Below are 17,069 nucleotides of genomic sequence, written 5' to 3' on the forward strand. Positions count from 1 at the left end.
TCAAAGCCAGAAGGAAAAGAAAAAAAAAAAAAAAACACCTCTCCAGGCCAAAACTTCATATGAAACCTAGAATTATGGTTGGGTGGAAATCCTGGTTGCTGCTAAGCCTCGGCCTATTCATCACCCTAAAAGAACTGCCATAGCTCTGTCTAAGGAGGCGACTTTGATCCTATCTGGCTGTACCAGTAGGCAGGGCGTTCCCACAATGAAAGAATCATTGTATTCCACTTTTATTCTAGAAGGAGATAATGAGCAGCGCTGCACAGAAACCAAGAGACAGGCAAGTTCACGACAAATACAAACAGAACCTCCTAAAAAAAAAAAAAAAAGTCAGCAAGGGAATTAATTGGATGATCACCTAGCCTCCTGCTAATACCCCGTCATCACCCTGGCTCAGCTGCAGCGGTGATTCACAAATCCTCCGCAGGCAGGCCCCTGCAGAGGCTGCTTCCTTGTTAACTTACAACATTCACTGCACACCGTTCCCAGGGAGCCTTGGCCTGTTCTCCAGCATGGAGCCTCCCCAGCGAAGCTGGAGGTCTCCGAGCCCCGACGTGGTCTTCCTTGTGTTCACAGAGAGGTGAGAGACACCTGGCATGGGAACAGACCAAAGAGAAACAGGTAAATGCATCATCAAATCACACCTTATCTCAACAAATGAGGTTCCCTGATCCATTAGACTAAATGGGCATTCACCAACAACCCTTTTCCAGTATTCTTTCCTAAAATCAAAACCAAAAAAAAAAAAAAAAACCAGTCTTTTTGCGCTTACCCCAGGAGACACAAGAAGGCATAGCCATCTTTTTTTTTTCCTTCCCCACCCTGTTCTATAAAATTGGAGGCAATTTTAGGAGACTTCACACACAATCCTGCAATCCTGGATGAGATGCAAACTTGCATCATCAAAATAAACCCCTTAGGGCTGGGGTGTAGCTCCGTGGTAGAGCGCTTGCCTAGATGCGCAGGGAAGGCCCTGGGTTCCATCCCCAGCCCTGCAAAAATAACGACAATCAAAACCCCAAAATACGTCACTTGATTTTGCTCTCTGCAAACGGGAGCGAGGACTATCCCCTTTTACCATTTCCATACCTCGTTGGGTTTGGGGGACGATCAATAAGATCACTTTTGCAAAGCACTCACAGTTTCTGAGGAGACGGGCACGAAGGGAGTGCCAAGTGTTATTAGTGGTCACAAGCCTGTTACCGAGCTTGGAGCCAGACTGTAATAGCCAGCTCTGGCCAGGCACCAACAGTCAGCCCTCCCTGGAGCACCCAAATGTGCTGGGTGTCAGGCAGAAGAGAAAGGAAAGGCAATGGGACAGGAAGCTCAGGGGATGCAAGCATGGGGGGGGGGGTGTCAAGGGGCATGGGGCACACTTATTTGGTACAGACCACAGATTTGCAGTGTTTCACGCACTGAATGTTTTCGGGGCTCTGAAATTTTCCAGTTGGCCGTCCGTCTGCCTTCCCACCCCTGCCCCAGGATGACAGTCACACACAGAGGTGGTACACCAAGGCCCGGATGGAAAAGGAACTGTGCAAGGTTTGTTTGTGGCTTTTAGTGAAAAGACCTATTCCTAGGCTGATCATGAATATATTTTCTGCACCTGGAGTCCTTGCCCCGCCACCCCTCTCCCCACGCTTTGAGGCGGATTCAGGAACAGCTGCTCCCAGGCCAGTATCAAGCTATTTTGACTTACGTACCCTTGAGAAGCATAGTTGAGGGACAGCAACTTACATTAGTAGCTTCAGGGAGTGATGAAAAACACAGAATTTAAGGATCTGTCTGCTTCCGTATAAATCACCCACAAGCCCCAGTCAGGTTTTTCCTTTCAAAGTCAGGAATGTGTGTTGAACACAGGTGGGAGATGCCGTTTAGCATCATGGGTGTAAGAAGCCATATTTCCAGGAGGGAAAAAAACAGATCATATATACAAAAGTGAATAATATCCAATCTTAAATTTGGAATTAGTAAAACATTATCAAGTATATCTCAAAAAAAAAGACAAAATTTAGGACAGAAGGGGGGAAGAAGGGGTCAGCTGTTTGTATAATTAATCATCACTTTTCTAGTGAATCCAATACCATGTTTTTGCTTATGAATTAACTCATTGGCAGGGCAAACTCTTACTTAGTGCTATGATGTCCACCGGTTCTATGTTTGTCTGGAGGGCAATAATAATGAACAAAATAGATAAGGACCCTGCCCTTTGGGTCTCCTTGTGACAAGAGGTACAGACCTGAAAGAGTTAAAGCATATAGTTTTTAGTGTCTGCATGAAATACAGAGAACAGGGTGGAGTGCGGCGGTGCACACCTGTGACCCCAGCAACTCGGGAGGCTGAGGCAGCAGATTGAAAGTGTGAGGCCAACTGGCAACTTAGACCCTATTCCAAAATAAAAAGGGTTGGGGATATAGCTCAGGGGTAGAGTGCCCCTGGGTCCAATCCCCTGTAGCATCAAAAACAAACAATGAAGGAAAAATAATCATGACTGACAATCTTAATGGGGAGCTTTGCTTTGGAAGAGGTGCCCAGGAAGCCTCTTAGGAAAGTAAGAGTGAAGCTGGGAAGTCAGACGGGTGGAAGGTGGCCAGACATCGAGTCTCCAGGTAGAGGACACAGCCTGTGTGCACTGGGTGGGATGTGGAGATGTCGAGGAGGTTGCTGTTCCACTTTGGGTGGGGGGTCATTTCAACTGGGTCTCTGTCAATAAGCAGAGCCGTCTTCAGTACCCTGAAGCAAGAGACCATCCTTCCTTCTGACTGCTGGGCCCTCGGACCAACAAACACAGGCCATCTCTTCAGGGAAAACACCGTTCAAGGCCTGAACTTGATCTGATGGGAAAGAAGAATCCTGTTCCCTAATACACCAAGTCACCCCATCACGGAGAAAGGAAGGGAGCTCTCCTGACACCTGCAGACCACAGCTTGTGGTAGAGAGGCCATTCAAACAGGGACTAAAAACATCTCATGTCAACCTAGTACCTTGCTTTAGGTTCCAAAGTTCTGGCTTCTCCTTGGCTATCAGGATATTTTTATTATTTCCCCCTTGCACTTGAATGGCATTTATACCCATCTGTAACAGCGTCTCTTGATTTAGTACCCTGATTATGTGCCCAAGTGAGAAAGCAGCACGATGCAAAGAGAGAAAAAAGCCATGGAAAGGCTGAGTTCCTCTGCAGGGTTTTCTTGTCTCTGCTCATTCCCCATCTGGCTCAAGTCCTCCACCAACGAAAAAAAAAAATCAGTAATTTGCATTCTTCATCCTACAAAACCGAGGCACCCCAGGCAGGCTCATTCACGTCCTCCCCGTGCATGGAGTCAGCCCGAAACAAACACTCCAAACCTTGAGTCTTTTTCCGTTTAAGCTGCCCAGGGTAAAATGTAATTTCTCCTCCAAGTTTCTCATGCCAACAAAAAATCTTAACACTCCTCCAAGCGTACCAAGTCTAAGAATTCAGAGCTTCACTGTGACCTAGCTAGTCTCGACAAACCTTAGCAAACTCAGGAGAGAGCAAGAAAAGCACTTCTTGCAGCCAAGTTGTCTGATACCTTGCCATCAGACCTGGGAGGGGATGCCAGGCTGACAGTTTCGTCCTCGGTGAGGAGGAGGAATGACACAAAGCCAGCTTCTCGGTCCCTCGACTGCCCACGGGCACTTACAGTCTCCACCGCATACTGTGACCCAAGGTCCTTTCAATTCAGTGCTCTGTCCTACCGTCCTTTTATACTCCACTGGATTTATTTAAGTCTTGAAGGCTCAAAAAGTTTATAAGCTCCTTGATGAGAGAAACCTCGCCATGCCCTCCTTTCACAAGCCAAGTGTCTGGTGGAAGAGCCTGAATTTAAATAATACCCTCCACACCTAAAGCCTTGTTCCAGGACTTAACCCTTCCCGGGAAGGATCCCCTCCTCTATTGCCACAATCAAAGACCTTCTCATCTTCCTTGGTTCCCCCAGGACTCGGAACCACCATGACACCTCCGGTCCAAATGAAAGCTCTCCGCCAACTTGTAAACAACCCCATTGCAATGTCACCTACCTCTTCTCCGTTCTTCCAACCCATTCCATTTTGTCATTGGTGGCTTCTGAACAGTTGCCCTCATCTTTCAAGGTTTCTATGCCCCCTGTGCTTCCTGTCATCAGGCATATATGTAGCCCGGATCTCATGGCTTTTTCAAAGCCCGCTATTAGAGCAACCCCACCCCCACGTGGAGGAGGGATGGGGGCCTCGGGGGCAATGTTCTCAAAATCAGCATCAGAAACAGCTGAAGTCCTGTTAAAACCATGGACTATTGGGACCCATCCCTAGAATTTCTAATTCAAAGAGCCTGGGGTGAGGCCAGAGACCTTGCACTTCTAACAAGCTCCCAGGTGAGACTGGAGCTGCTGATCCAGGACCACCCTTTGGGAAACACCTTCTAAGGGTCTTTATGTCAGCTGCCCAGCCGGACAGCACCAGTGGACCTTTCGTATATATATTTGATGATTGTAAGATGGTTCTATTGATAGGAATGATACCTGTTTATTCCAAAGAGGTGACAAGTGGCCAAAACACCCCCCACCACCACCCACACACACTATAAATAAACACCCAGAACCTGGAAAACGTCCTGTGGTCCTTCCAACTGGACTTTTTATTCACTCTCCCCCTGCTGCTCCGGGTCCTGTTGGGGTCAACTCTGCTCTCTGTCTCCCCTTCTTTTTTCCTTTCTACTAGAGGCTTCTCAGCCCACGTACACACACACACTGAGTCACTGCTGTCCCTGAAAGACCTTCTCCATTCCCTGGTAGGTTCCCAAAGAGCTGTCACTTGGCTGCCACTCACCAGCAGGTGAAAGTGCAATATAAATTCAACGTCCCTCCTATCACTTTATTTATTTATTTATTTAATTTTAATTTTTTTTTTTTTTTTAAGCAAGCTACATTCTCTTTCAAAGGTCAGCAGCGCAGCTTCCCGCTGCCTAAATCCAGGGACTTTTCCTGAGTCCTCATCCTAACCAACTTCTTAGAATATTCAATACAGTTCACCCAAAGCTCCTTCCGTTTTCTTTTTTTCTACAGTTTTGCAGATGAGCATTTCCCCTGAGAGGCATCTTTCGGAAATGACTGCTCCCCGTTTTCTTTGGGACTTGGGCTTGGATGGACGACCTCATCCCCGGCTCCAAAAAGGAGCCTGAGCATGGAGCCAGGTCTAGCCAATCAGCGCACAGCATCCTCCTAGCCACAACATCTGGCTGTAGGAACAGGCCTGCCCCCGAGGCAGGCCAACCAGAGGCTTCTCTCCGAGGCTGGCACTTTCAGAACAGTGAGGAGGGGAGCAGGATACCTCTAAGCTCCTTTTCCTCCTCGTAAAGAAAACCAGCTTGAGAGTAAATCTCCACAGAGAGAGCAAGGCTGGAGACAGAAAGTCAGAGTCCCGATGACAGCGAGCTCCATTGCACCCAGTCATGCCAAAAGTTAGGCTTATGCCTGGGAATTTTAGTTACGGTGTGACAGACGGGTTCTCAGGCAGTCCCCAAGACCATCCTGTCTCCTAAGATACACTCACATCTCCTCTCAGTTATTCAATAGGACACCAATCTAGGTGCTGTTGCTGGGAAGGGATTTTGCAGAGAATCATTAAGATTCCAAAGCAACTGATCTTAAAAGACAGGAATGTGGCTCGGTGGGCCAGGTCTAATCGCTACCTGAGATGAGACTGAAGGTGAGAGGCCATGCTGGGAGTTGGGTAAGCCACAGGGCAAGGAACTAAGGTGGACTCCAGAAGCTGAGTACAACCGCTAGCTCCAGCCAGCAGCAAAACCAGGCTCTATCCAGCAACTACAGATAATTAAATTCTAATTAAGAATTAAAAGAACCACAAAAGGCCCACGAGTTCCAGATGAGCATGCAGCCCAGACAACACTACGGTTTCAGGCCTACGAAACCCAGAACAGAGAAACCAACTAAGCTGAAACTGTGACATAATAAATGGGTGTCATTTTAAGTCACTATTTATGTAGCAATGGAAACTTTATTACGATACATTCCAATCTTTTTTTGTTTTGTTTGAATCACTTTAAGTTTCATCTGTCATTTGCAACCAAAATACACTAAGGCTTTTGATTTCTCTTAGCTGCTGGCATTCCAGAGCTATTTACTTCTGACTGCTGCTCCTCTTCCTCAGGCTTTTGCCCTAAGGTATGTATCCCCGCCCCCAGCTACAGGCAAGGCTCCCTTCTCTTTCTATACTGATTTCCTTCTACAGCATATAGTTCTTAAATCCGTATCCTGCATCTTGACATCTCCCCCAAATGGCTGTTGGATTTACGCAGTGTAAATTCATTATGTGTGTTTCAAAACTTCCCATCTTTTTTCCATCAAAACCAGTTCCTTGTTAATTTCCAACTCCTGCTAATAGCATGGCTGTCTCCTCTTTCTCCCACAGTCCGTCAGCTGTCAAGTGCTATTAATTCTGCGCCCACTCTGTTCCCACGGCCGCCATGCTAGTTCCGACTCCGTTCCCCTCACAGCAGCCTGCAAATTGGTCTTCCTGCCTTCAGTCTTCTCTCTCCAAGCCATTTGAGTCATCCCTGTTGGTTTCAAACTTCCTAAAGTAGAGATTATATAATAACAACTGCTCCGTGTCCTCTCTGCATGGTTTCCTACGGCTCACTGGAAATCTTCCAAACTCCGTATCTGATGTTTGAGGCCTTTGGATCTGGCCCCAACCTCCTGGTCCAACTGCATTTCCTCCTTCTCCCCTCGTGCAGGCTGAGCCAACCACACAGCCCTTCTCACTTCCTCTGAGAGCCCACATTTCTAAAATGTCACAATTCAAGCCATCCCTCCCAAGATGCTCCGCTCCCACTTTCCCATGACTCTTTCCTAGGCCACCACTGCCTCTAGCATGACACTTCTTTTGCATGTGAATCCCCAGAGTTTTCATTCCTTTTCCAAAGGGAGTTCATCATCTTGCTCCTTCTCTTGGAGGTGGGTGTCATCTTCCCATTCAAACTCTAGTAAATTCCATGAAGGCAGAGTGTACGGCTGTCTCCAGTGGGTGGGTGGGCGTCTCCAAGTGCTTCTCCAACTGGTAACCCCCTGATCAATTCCTGGCGGTGGAATTTTACTTTTGCTTTGACATGTCCTTAGTTCCTGCCACCCTGCCCCGCCCCACCCCATGGTTATCAAATGTATGAATTCCCTTTTTGGTGCCTTGAAGAAAAGTCATTACATAAGCCGATAAGGAACTTGCTCAGTCAATCAAGGAAATGTTCTGGAGGAGCCTCTTGCTCTAACTCAGGATGAAAGATGACTCTGGGTGTTTTCTTTCAGATGAAGAAAAGGAAGCAGCCTGGCTGAGGGAAACTGCAGAGTTCTGGAGGCTTCCTGGGGGGAGCACTCAGCCCAGCAGGGTGCAGGCTGCTGTCCCCCACCCTGCTCACAGAGGAACACCAGTGGTTGTGCCACTGGGCCAGAAGCTCTTCGGTCCTGGCAAAGACATTTTGCAGTGCAGAGAGTTCTGAGTCAAGTCAGATCTCAGGAAGAACTGGAGGGAGGTCAAGGGCAGGAGGACGTCCAATACTAAGCGTCTTCTGAACCATCAAGTTTATTCACCAGCTCAGGTGCTCCCCATTCAATCAACAGCCAACAACCCAAGTGAATTATCCATGGTGGTCCAGCTTCTTCCAAACTGGTAATTTGTGGCTATCTAGGATATACTTGGGACCCATTAACTGGTTTGTGTTCAGGAAATTAAAAAAAACTACAATTAATATCTGCCCAAAGAACACATAATCACATAATCAGAGAGATAAATATGTTAAGAAAATTCCTAAGATCAAACATTTTTAAAAAAATTGTACTTCAGAAGTGAATAGCCTCATCTCTGTTATACTCCTCAATCATTCATTCTTTTTGTGTGTGTGTGTGTGTGTGTGTGTGGTGCTGGGGATTGACCCAGGGCCTTGTGCATGTGAGACAATGGAATATAACTCAGCATTGAAAGAGAATAAAATCATGGCATTTGAAGGTAAATGGATGGAGTGGAGAATATCATGCTAAGTGAAGTTAGCCAATCCCCAAAAACCAAAGGCCGAATGTTCTCTCTGATAAGTGGATGCTGATCCATATTGGGGAGGGGGACATGGCTAAAAAGGAGGAACTTTGATGGGGCAAAGGGGAGAGAGGGGTGGGAAAGGGGTCATGGGGGCAGGAAACATGGTGGAATGAGATGGACATCATCACCCCAGGTACATGTATGACTGCACTTATGGTGCGATGCTACATTTTGTACAATCAAAGAAATGAAAAGTTGAGCTGCAGTTGTGTACAATGAATCAAAACACATTCTGCTGTCCTATATACCCAAGTAAAATAAATTTTAGAAAATTTTAATTCATGTTGATCCATGCCACAGCTTCCTATTATTAGCACTGCTTATTACATAAAGGTGAGGCTTTATCCACGCAGACCCACACTCTGCAGGTGTGCGTATCTGTATGCAGGGTATGTCTCCTTATTGGTCTAGCTCAAGGTTTGCTATAAAATATGATTATACACCCAGAGAGAAGCATATCTGCATATCAAGAATAACATGCAAGTTGCATAGACAGGTGTGGGACAGCGAACCTGCACTGAATACTTGACAGATGACGTCTCCGGGTAAGTATCTTAAGGACAAGAAGGACGTGCTGACAATGGATTCTGGCCTTGTTGGTTGAACTCTCCCTGGGTCCACAGGGAGCGCTAAAACCCCACAGTGTGGCCCAGGAATTGAAGAAATCTGATCCAGAAGCCTGGGGACACACTGTGACCACATAGACCCTTTCTGGTTGCCATGAATCATCACACACATCTGCCTGAAAAGGTCACCGTCGAGCGTGGCGACTGCAGACACGCTTGGTAGAAATGGGGAAGGCAGGACAGAGCCTGTGTTTCCAGCTTTGGTAATTTCTCAAGCGTTTCTAAGGCGTCGGCGGTGTAAGGTCTGTAAGGACTGGACTCCTTGCCCATGAGTGTCTTTCATTTTCTGCTCTATTTTCATGTGTGTGTGTTTTGTGTGTGTGTGTGTGTGTGTGTGTGTGTTGTTTTGTTTTGTTTTACATAGCGAAACTAGTAAAAATTTTACGAAAAAAAAAAAGAAATATTTCCCTCTCATTCTCTTTTTGCCCTAATGTTAGGAGTATTTTCTTTGGCCCTGATGTCAGGAGTTATTATTGGGCCCAACTTCACCAAGTACCAACTAGGGAATCAGGAGAAAATGGCAAGAGAGAATCCACACAAGCCCCTCCCTCTGTTCCTTTGAACAGACATAAGTAAGAATGCACCGAAGGCATGAAAAACAGCACAGTGGAACTACCCTGTCGAAGCCACAACTTCCTTCTTTCTATATAATATTACTGTGCAAGAGGCTGGCTGCGAGGAAGATCTCAAATCATGCTTTCAAAGTTAACAGCACTGTCACCTGACGAAAGGTCATTCAAAGACTGGAAACTAACAAAATCCTTCTCTAAAACTAGAAATCATCGGTAGTTTTAACTATTGCATAATGTTTTGGCCTTTAGGACTTTCCAGAACAATATTGTCACCTGTTTATAATCTTTTTTTTTTTTTTTTGTCTACTTGTTTTCTTAAAAGCCAACGTATCCACCATTCCACGCGTTAACCTCCTTGTCCATCCATTCTGGGTAGCTACCTCCTGGCTTAAATATCACAGCTTTTCTGAGGCGATGCATACAAGAGTATTGCCAGACAAAGGCACAATTCAAAACTTCTCTCCTTTTGGAGGGGGCTTAAGAAAATGAATCTAGCTTAAAACCAAGACCTCCATGGAGTCTCTGCTATGAAAACCAAGTAACAGGAATGCCACTTGGCATGAAATCTGGGGATTACCTGTTGAAACACCAAAGGCAGGTATTCTTTGATGTGGATTATTTGGTGCCGGTAAGTGTTAAGAAATGCAATTATCCTTTCTTTCCATGAAGTGGAGTGGAAGATCTGATACCACATTTAGAGCAAAGATCTACTGTGTGGAGGACTGGGGGGACAAACAGGGGAGGGCCCTGCTTTGGAGGGGGTTGTGCCACTTGCTACAATGTTTTAAGCTCAAATAAAAAGAAAGATCAAGTCGAAGTTTCTGTGTATAGGACCCGGCAAGATGCAGCTTCAGTTTGTCTTCACAGTCCAGAAACTCAGTTAAAATATGTGATAATCACATTTTGTTATAAAAAAAAAAAAACAAGGGATTTTTTTTTTTAAATACAAGGAGCATTCTACAGGTTTCCTTCAATTCTTTGAAAAAAATGTGCATTAAACTCTTTAAAATAAGCAACATCTGTTTGCCACCCAGCTCTAGAGCACACATTCCCAATTTACAGCACACCCAGATTGTATTAGGAGAAAGAACTATGGGGGTCCCCCTCCTCCACCTTCCGGATTTAGGGGCTTATCCTAAATCACTGCTAAGGGGATTCTCACATTTACAACTCCTAACACATCAAAAAGGGAGAAAATCTTTTGCTCCTTAATTGTTTTGTCGAATAAGCTCTCAAAAGTTCACTTTTGTTACCTTTTTCAGGCAAAATAAGAGGCCTTTTACAAAAATTCTATTGCTAAAACAATGGAATTCTCCCGGGAATGACTTCGTTATGGAAATTAAGTGACAGCTTCTTTTATCCAGCCAGGCAGAAAGTGTGCATTTATAAAAGGCATTCAGAGCACTCAAGTGTTGTGTGTGGGAGGACAGAAAATGCTATTTTTAATTCAGATTGCAGCATTCCTCTCATGCAGGTCTTTCAGTATAATCATCATCATAATAAGACGGATCTAAAAAGAAAGAAAAAAAAAGAGATTCCCATTCCTGCTGACCCCAGCAGAAAAAGAAAGGGGGAAAAAAATAAAACAGAAGAGAGAGGAAAGTAGAAATCAGAAGAATGATGAATCCAGCTTCCTGCTGCCCTTCTACCACTCTGTGGGCTCCCAAGATCCACCTTCATGGGGATCAGAGCTGCACCCATTACCCAGAGTGCAAGGCGCTCCAACACTGCTAGTAACAGTGTTTAAGTCGTCTTCTGGCACCAGAACCTGTGACTTCACTCTGTGTGCCCGGGTTGCCTGTGCCTGGTGGGACGTGGTGTGCAAGTCCTCCATCTGTTTCAAAGACTCAAACATTCCTGGGTGATTGCGCCATGGGGGAGCCCAATGGGTGGAAGGGCCACCCTCGAAACCCAGCCTCTAGTTTCAATAACTGGAAAGCCCTCTGGTAAGCCGGAAGCTCCTGAGATGGTGTTTGGGCAAACAGAGCTTTACAGATCACGTGTGGAAATGGGTGAGAATGGAAGTGCTGGTAAGGACTCGAGGACCAGCGTCGATGGCCCTGTGCAAAAGTTTGATATCGCAAGGAAAACAGTGGTACACGAGGGAGGTGGAATTGCAAAGGGCAGCTGATGCTGCAAGATGCTCTCGCTGTGGCTAAATGACTAGCCTAAGGCCACACGTGTAGCAGTAGAGAAGAGATGGAGAATCAGAGGTATTTTTGACACTTAGCCAGTTTTCAAGTGTACCACTCAGCAGCAATGTTGTGCGACCATCACCATTATCTAATTCCCAATGGTCTCCATCATGCCCCCAAGCAACGCCAAACCCACTCAACAGTCACTCTCCAGTCCCTCTCCTCCCAGACCCTGGCGATGACCAATCTGCTTTCTGTTGTTATAGATTTGGCTGTTCTCATACTTCATACAGACAGAATCATGCACCATCTGGATTCTGTCACTGGTTTCTTTCTCTTGGCATTATGTTTTCAAGGCTCACATACTGCTGCATGTCATGGTATCTCCTTCCTATTGTGGCTAAATAATACCCCACTGTGTGTGCATGCCACGTGCTGTTCCCCATTCATTGGTTGACAGACATTGGGTTGGTCCTACTTTTTGGCCCTTATGAATAATGCTGCTATGAACATTCATATGCAGGCTTTTGTTTGGCAGCTGTGTTCAGTTCTTTTGGATCCATACCTAAGAGTGGAATGGCTGGATCACTGGCACTTCCACATTTAACCATTTGAGGAACTGCCAAACTGTTTTCCATGGTGGCTGTGTGATATCACATTCCCACCATCAAGGTGGGAATATTCCAATTTCTCCAAATCCTTGTCAGCACTTGCTGCTTTCTATCTCTCCTTTCTTTTACGTAATGGGTATGAGTCCACTCACTGTGGTTCTGAATTGCATTTCCCTAGACATTAATGACGTTGAGCATCTTTTCATGAACCTCTTGGCCATCTCTGTGTCTTCTTTGCAGAAATGTCTGTTCTAGGCCTTTTGCCCATTGTTCAACTGAGTTTTTTCTGTTTTTGTTTTGAGTAGAAGTTCTTCATGTATTCTGAACCCTTTTCAGAAACATGATTTGTAAATATTTTCTCCCATTTGGGGGGTTGTCTTCTGACTTCCTAAATAGTGTTTTTTGATTCATGATTTTGGAAGTCCAATTTATCTATTTTTTTTCTTTTGCTGCTTATACTTCTGGTGTCCATATCTAAGAATCCATTGCCAAATCCAAGGTCATGAATATTTATTCCAAAATTTTCTTCTAAGAGCTTTTATGATTTTAGGTCTTTCAGTTAGTTTATTGATATGTTTTAATTTTTTTGTATGTGGTGTGAAGTAAGGGTCTAAATTTCTTTTTTTTTTTTTTTTTGGCGTTGGGGGTGGTGGTTACTGGGGATTGAACTCAGGCCTCATGAATGCTAAGCAAGCATTCTACCACTGAGCTACATTTCAGCCTGGGTCTAACTTTCTTTTTGCATATATACTGTGTATCTTTTCCAGTTGTTCCAATATAATTTGTTGAGAAGAGATAAGAGAGATTTTGAATATGGAGTGATTTTAGTCCTTTTTCTTTAAAGAATGGACACATTGATTCTTTAAAATATTAATGAATACTTTAAATATTAATAAGCATGTGTATGTATATAGGTGTGTACATAACAAATTAATTTCTATATATTTGTTATGTATACATGACAAATTAACTTCAACTAGTTAGCTTCTGGTTGTAGCCGACTGACTCTATTCAGCAAAGAGTAACTATCTATAGGCTTTTTCCTTATCCCACATTTGGAAGATGTAGCAGGTTTTCAAGAACCATGACCCATCAGAACCATAATCCCGAGCTTTTCACAGAAGCCAACCAACAGTTGGATGGTGCTGCTGTGAGGACTAACTGCCAGACACAGTAGCTTGAAATTACTGGATTTTTCTATTCTTAAAGTTCCTTTTGCTTCCCTGTGTTTGTTCCCCTCTAATGAACTGCCCCTGTCCTCAGAATCCACAGACCTCTGCCTTCTTTATCAGCCGCACACACACCCATTAAATATTGGCTCGACTGAGAGGACTTAATTATCTCACTGATGATCAACAGAAATAATTCGCTTTTAGTATGATGGTTAAGTCTCTGTTTAAGTGAGAAAGAATGAAATATTGGCTGCAGAGGCCCAGGTTTTGTCTATTTAGCCAGAACAAGGACTGGAGATGTTCAAATCCCCCTAAAGCATCGATTCTCAAACTTGGCTGCACACTGTGATTCCCTGGGGAGCTTTATAAAATCCTGGTGCTTGGGTTCCACCCACAGAGATCCTCACTTAATTGGTCTGGGGTGCAGCCCAGGCAGTGGGATTTTGGAAGCTCCCCAGAGGAGCTAATGTGCCTCCACGGCGTGGAGTTGCTGTCTCAATGTCAGTCAGCAGAGGCTGTGGCTTCTCCCTTTCACAAAAGCATCACTTTCTTGTCACCTAACACCACTAGCAGGCAGTTAGAGATGTACATTCTTTGGCTTTTAAAAGTCTTATAATTTCAGATTAAAACCAACAAAACTTGCATTTCCTGTATCGCTTCTCATTTCACTTGCCCAACAGCCCTGGGAAACTAGGTTTACTATTCCCCCATGGCAGATGAGGTAACAAACTCTGAGAGGCTGGTTAAGCAAGAGCACCAGATCACAAAACTTGAAACTGGCAGAAAACGGATCGAATAAAACTCTTCCAACCCCAAAGCCTGTCTCATTTCTGTGGTTTCTCTCCATAATTTCAAAAAGGCCAGACCTTCTCAGCAGGGTCATACAACTTGGTGCCAAGACCTACAAAGAGAGTAGCCACTCCCCATCTTCCAGGGGGCACCTTGTGGAATGGGGCCTAGGGGCAAACCGATGCTCCTCAGCTCACAGTGGGCTCACGTCCCAATACCACCACTGTCAAACAAGTAAAAAAATATGTCAAAAAGCATCTAACGTCCCCAACCCCTCCTAGCTCAGCCACGTGGCACACTGCAGAGTGGGGTGGATGGGGCTGTGCTCACAGCAGTACCCAGCATCGAGACGGAGGTGGAAGTGCATGCTGCTAGCCTGGGAGAAGATCTCAATTCACGGGGCCAGGGGTGTTTCCTATGGAATGTGCAACACCATCACGACATTGTGAAGTCCAAAAATCCTCTGGGGAACCTCCAATGTGGAGAACAGGTATATAGTCCTGGAAGAGAATAGTGGGCACCACCCTCAACATTGCTTTTCTTTCTCTCTGGTGTGTGTGTGTGTGTGTGTGTGTGTGTGTGTGTGTGTGTGTGACTGAACACAAGGGAAGTGGACTTTTAAGCATTTATCTGAATTTGGGAAAACAGGGCATGACTCCCGGAATGTACCTGGGTCAAGTTTTCAGAGACGGGCAGGAAGCAGTAACTCCTTCTAGTCTGTAATAAGACTGGCAGGAGGTCATAAGATATCTTTATTGTGGTATAAAATTAACAAATGCCAAGGACCCATTTATTTATTAATCACTCTGGTGCCTCAAGAGGATTACAAAGCTCAATCAGCAGAAAATGGTACAAGATCAAAGGAAATGAATCAAAAGCCCTCAATACTTGACTACTCAGGACTCGTAATAGAGAAGGCACCGCTTCCACCAATACCATCCCGTCTGCCAAAGCAGGGGGCATACTCCTTTAAGCAACAGTAGAATAGAGTCAGAATTGACCAAAAAAAGGTGCTGGGGTTGTGGCTCAGTGGTAGAGTGCTTATCTAGCATGTGTGAGGAACTGGGTTCAATTCTCAACACTGCATCCAAATCAATAAAATAAAGGTCCATTCACAACTAAAAAGTATATATACATAAAAAAAGAATTGACAAAACAAATCAGTCATGGTGGAGATGTCAGGAAGCAGAGTTTAGTTGCTTTTTCCTCTTTCAAACTGGTGAACTCAAATGTATAGTGTTGCACAAATATATGTGTGTACATGCATCTGTACACACACACACACACACACACACACACACACATACCAGGCTTGAGGGTAAAGCACCTCTCAGCTTGCCATTTTTCCTAGGTCTAACTTCTTTTTTTCTGCGACCAGAGAGGAAGGTGGTGATGTGATCACTTCCAGTTTTACTATACAGCAAAACCCTAAGAAGGCACAGTAGCCTCAGCAGCTGGCAGGAGGTTTCCCTAAGCCAGTGTCAGAAGTTGGTTAGATAAGAAAAGTTTTTGCAAGTGGGAGTTGTACCTGCTTGTCTCCTAACTGTAGTGAATCTGTCAACCTTTTTTTTTTTTTCCTAGTATATCAAGACTTTACTCTTCAAAATCCTTCTTGGTGTGCTCTCAATTGCTATACTTTTAAGTTAACTGCTTCTCAAAGAGCTGTTTAAAAACTGACATCTTCAACCACATTTCAGGCTCAGAATATATCTAAATTTGCAAAGTCTCATTGGTTCTTATGAAAGTGCTACTTTAAAAAAATACACTTGACAGCCAATCTCTTAAAAATGATTTGTGCAGAAATTGTGTTCAAATTACTTCATATCAAGACATTTAAGAGAAAATGTGCTTTTCTTTGTAATAGGCTAAAAATAATGATACCCTTTATCTTCAACTGAACATGTACATATGTTGTCTAAGCTGTTGCATTTAAACAAATTGAAAAACAGTAGGGTTCTGGCTATAGTCCATACAGAAACAAAACTTGCACAGAATATCATTTCAAACATTAAGAAAGTACAATTAACTATTATTTTCTACAAAGTTTCAATCCTACATATAAGAATTGGAGTTGTCAACCAGGTCCAAGACATCAAATTATAAAAATTAAAGTCTCAAAAACAGGAAACTAAGAAAAAAGAAAAAATAGTATTGTGGTCCAATTCTACATAAGGAAAAAAAAGAATAAGAGGAAAGTTTTAATGATTTATATTTCTACAGATTTCTTTCAAGTTACTGGCCAATATGCTATTGAATTGACCCCTATGACAACAGCTTGCCTAAAATATCCCTAATTGCTTAATATCCCTATCGCTAATTTTACATATCATATATGTAAAATAATTCCAACTGAACTTTTCATTGAATGCTTATCTAGGTGAGATCCAGAGGTGGACAGAATGTGCTTATCTCTTTGAATACAGAATATTGATATTTAATATATGCACTTGTCACCAACTCTTATAATTTGGGGTGGTTCCTCATCACCAAAACGGTGATTTGCAATTTTTTTTAAAGCTAGAACCCAGACTTTAAATAAAAATCTCATACAGAAATCAAATCCATCAAGCCAGTAAACAGAAGCTATTTATACCAGCTAACCTGTTGGTTCCCCCACCTCCCCCACATCACGTCTAGCACTTCCGAGGGCAGCCCCGTGGCACTGGGGGCTGCTGAAAAATTCCAAGACTAGTGCAGAATGCAGTCTGACCTCCACAGATCTGAGGAGTCTACATTCCTTAATGTGATGTATGGGACCTGCTTTGACTGGCTCCTTTATTTCCCAAGCCTACAAGCTCACCACCCCAGCACAACCATGATACATCAGCAATAACAGAGTGCCAACTGTTCCTGGCATAGGCTGCTGCTCCCCAGGGCTTGGTCCACGCTGCCCCTCAACAGCATCCCTTTACACCTTCTCCCTGAGTGCCAACACACAGTCCCCCTGTACAGATGGGTGCGGTCTTAGTTCCAATCTACATTCACATTCACCCATCACATGGGGTGGTCATCATTGTTCCTAAGACTTTCACCTAAACGAACCTATGCCCCAGGACAGGGG

At 44.3% G+C, this 17,069-nt stretch overlaps 1 protein-coding gene across 7 annotated transcripts in view; it reads right to left on the reverse strand.

Annotated features, from left to right (window-relative positions):
- Atxn1 (ataxin 1) overlaps positions 1–17,069 on the reverse strand; it is a 384,415-nt gene that overhangs the window by 147,228 nt on the left and 220,118 nt on the right. For all 7 annotated transcript variants that reach the window (XM_026384578.2, XM_026384574.2, XM_077801586.1 and 4 more), the window contains one exon: positions 465–591. The gene's annotated coding sequence lies outside the window, so the exon portion shown is untranslated. The remainder of the gene's footprint in view (positions 1–464; positions 592–17,069) is intronic.

The sequence above is a fragment of the Urocitellus parryii genome, chromosome 8 (genome assembly GCF_045843805.1).
Source record: "Urocitellus parryii isolate mUroPar1 chromosome 8, mUroPar1.hap1, whole genome shotgun sequence".
Classification (NCBI taxonomy): Eukaryota; Metazoa; Chordata; class Mammalia; order Rodentia; family Sciuridae; genus Urocitellus; species Urocitellus parryii.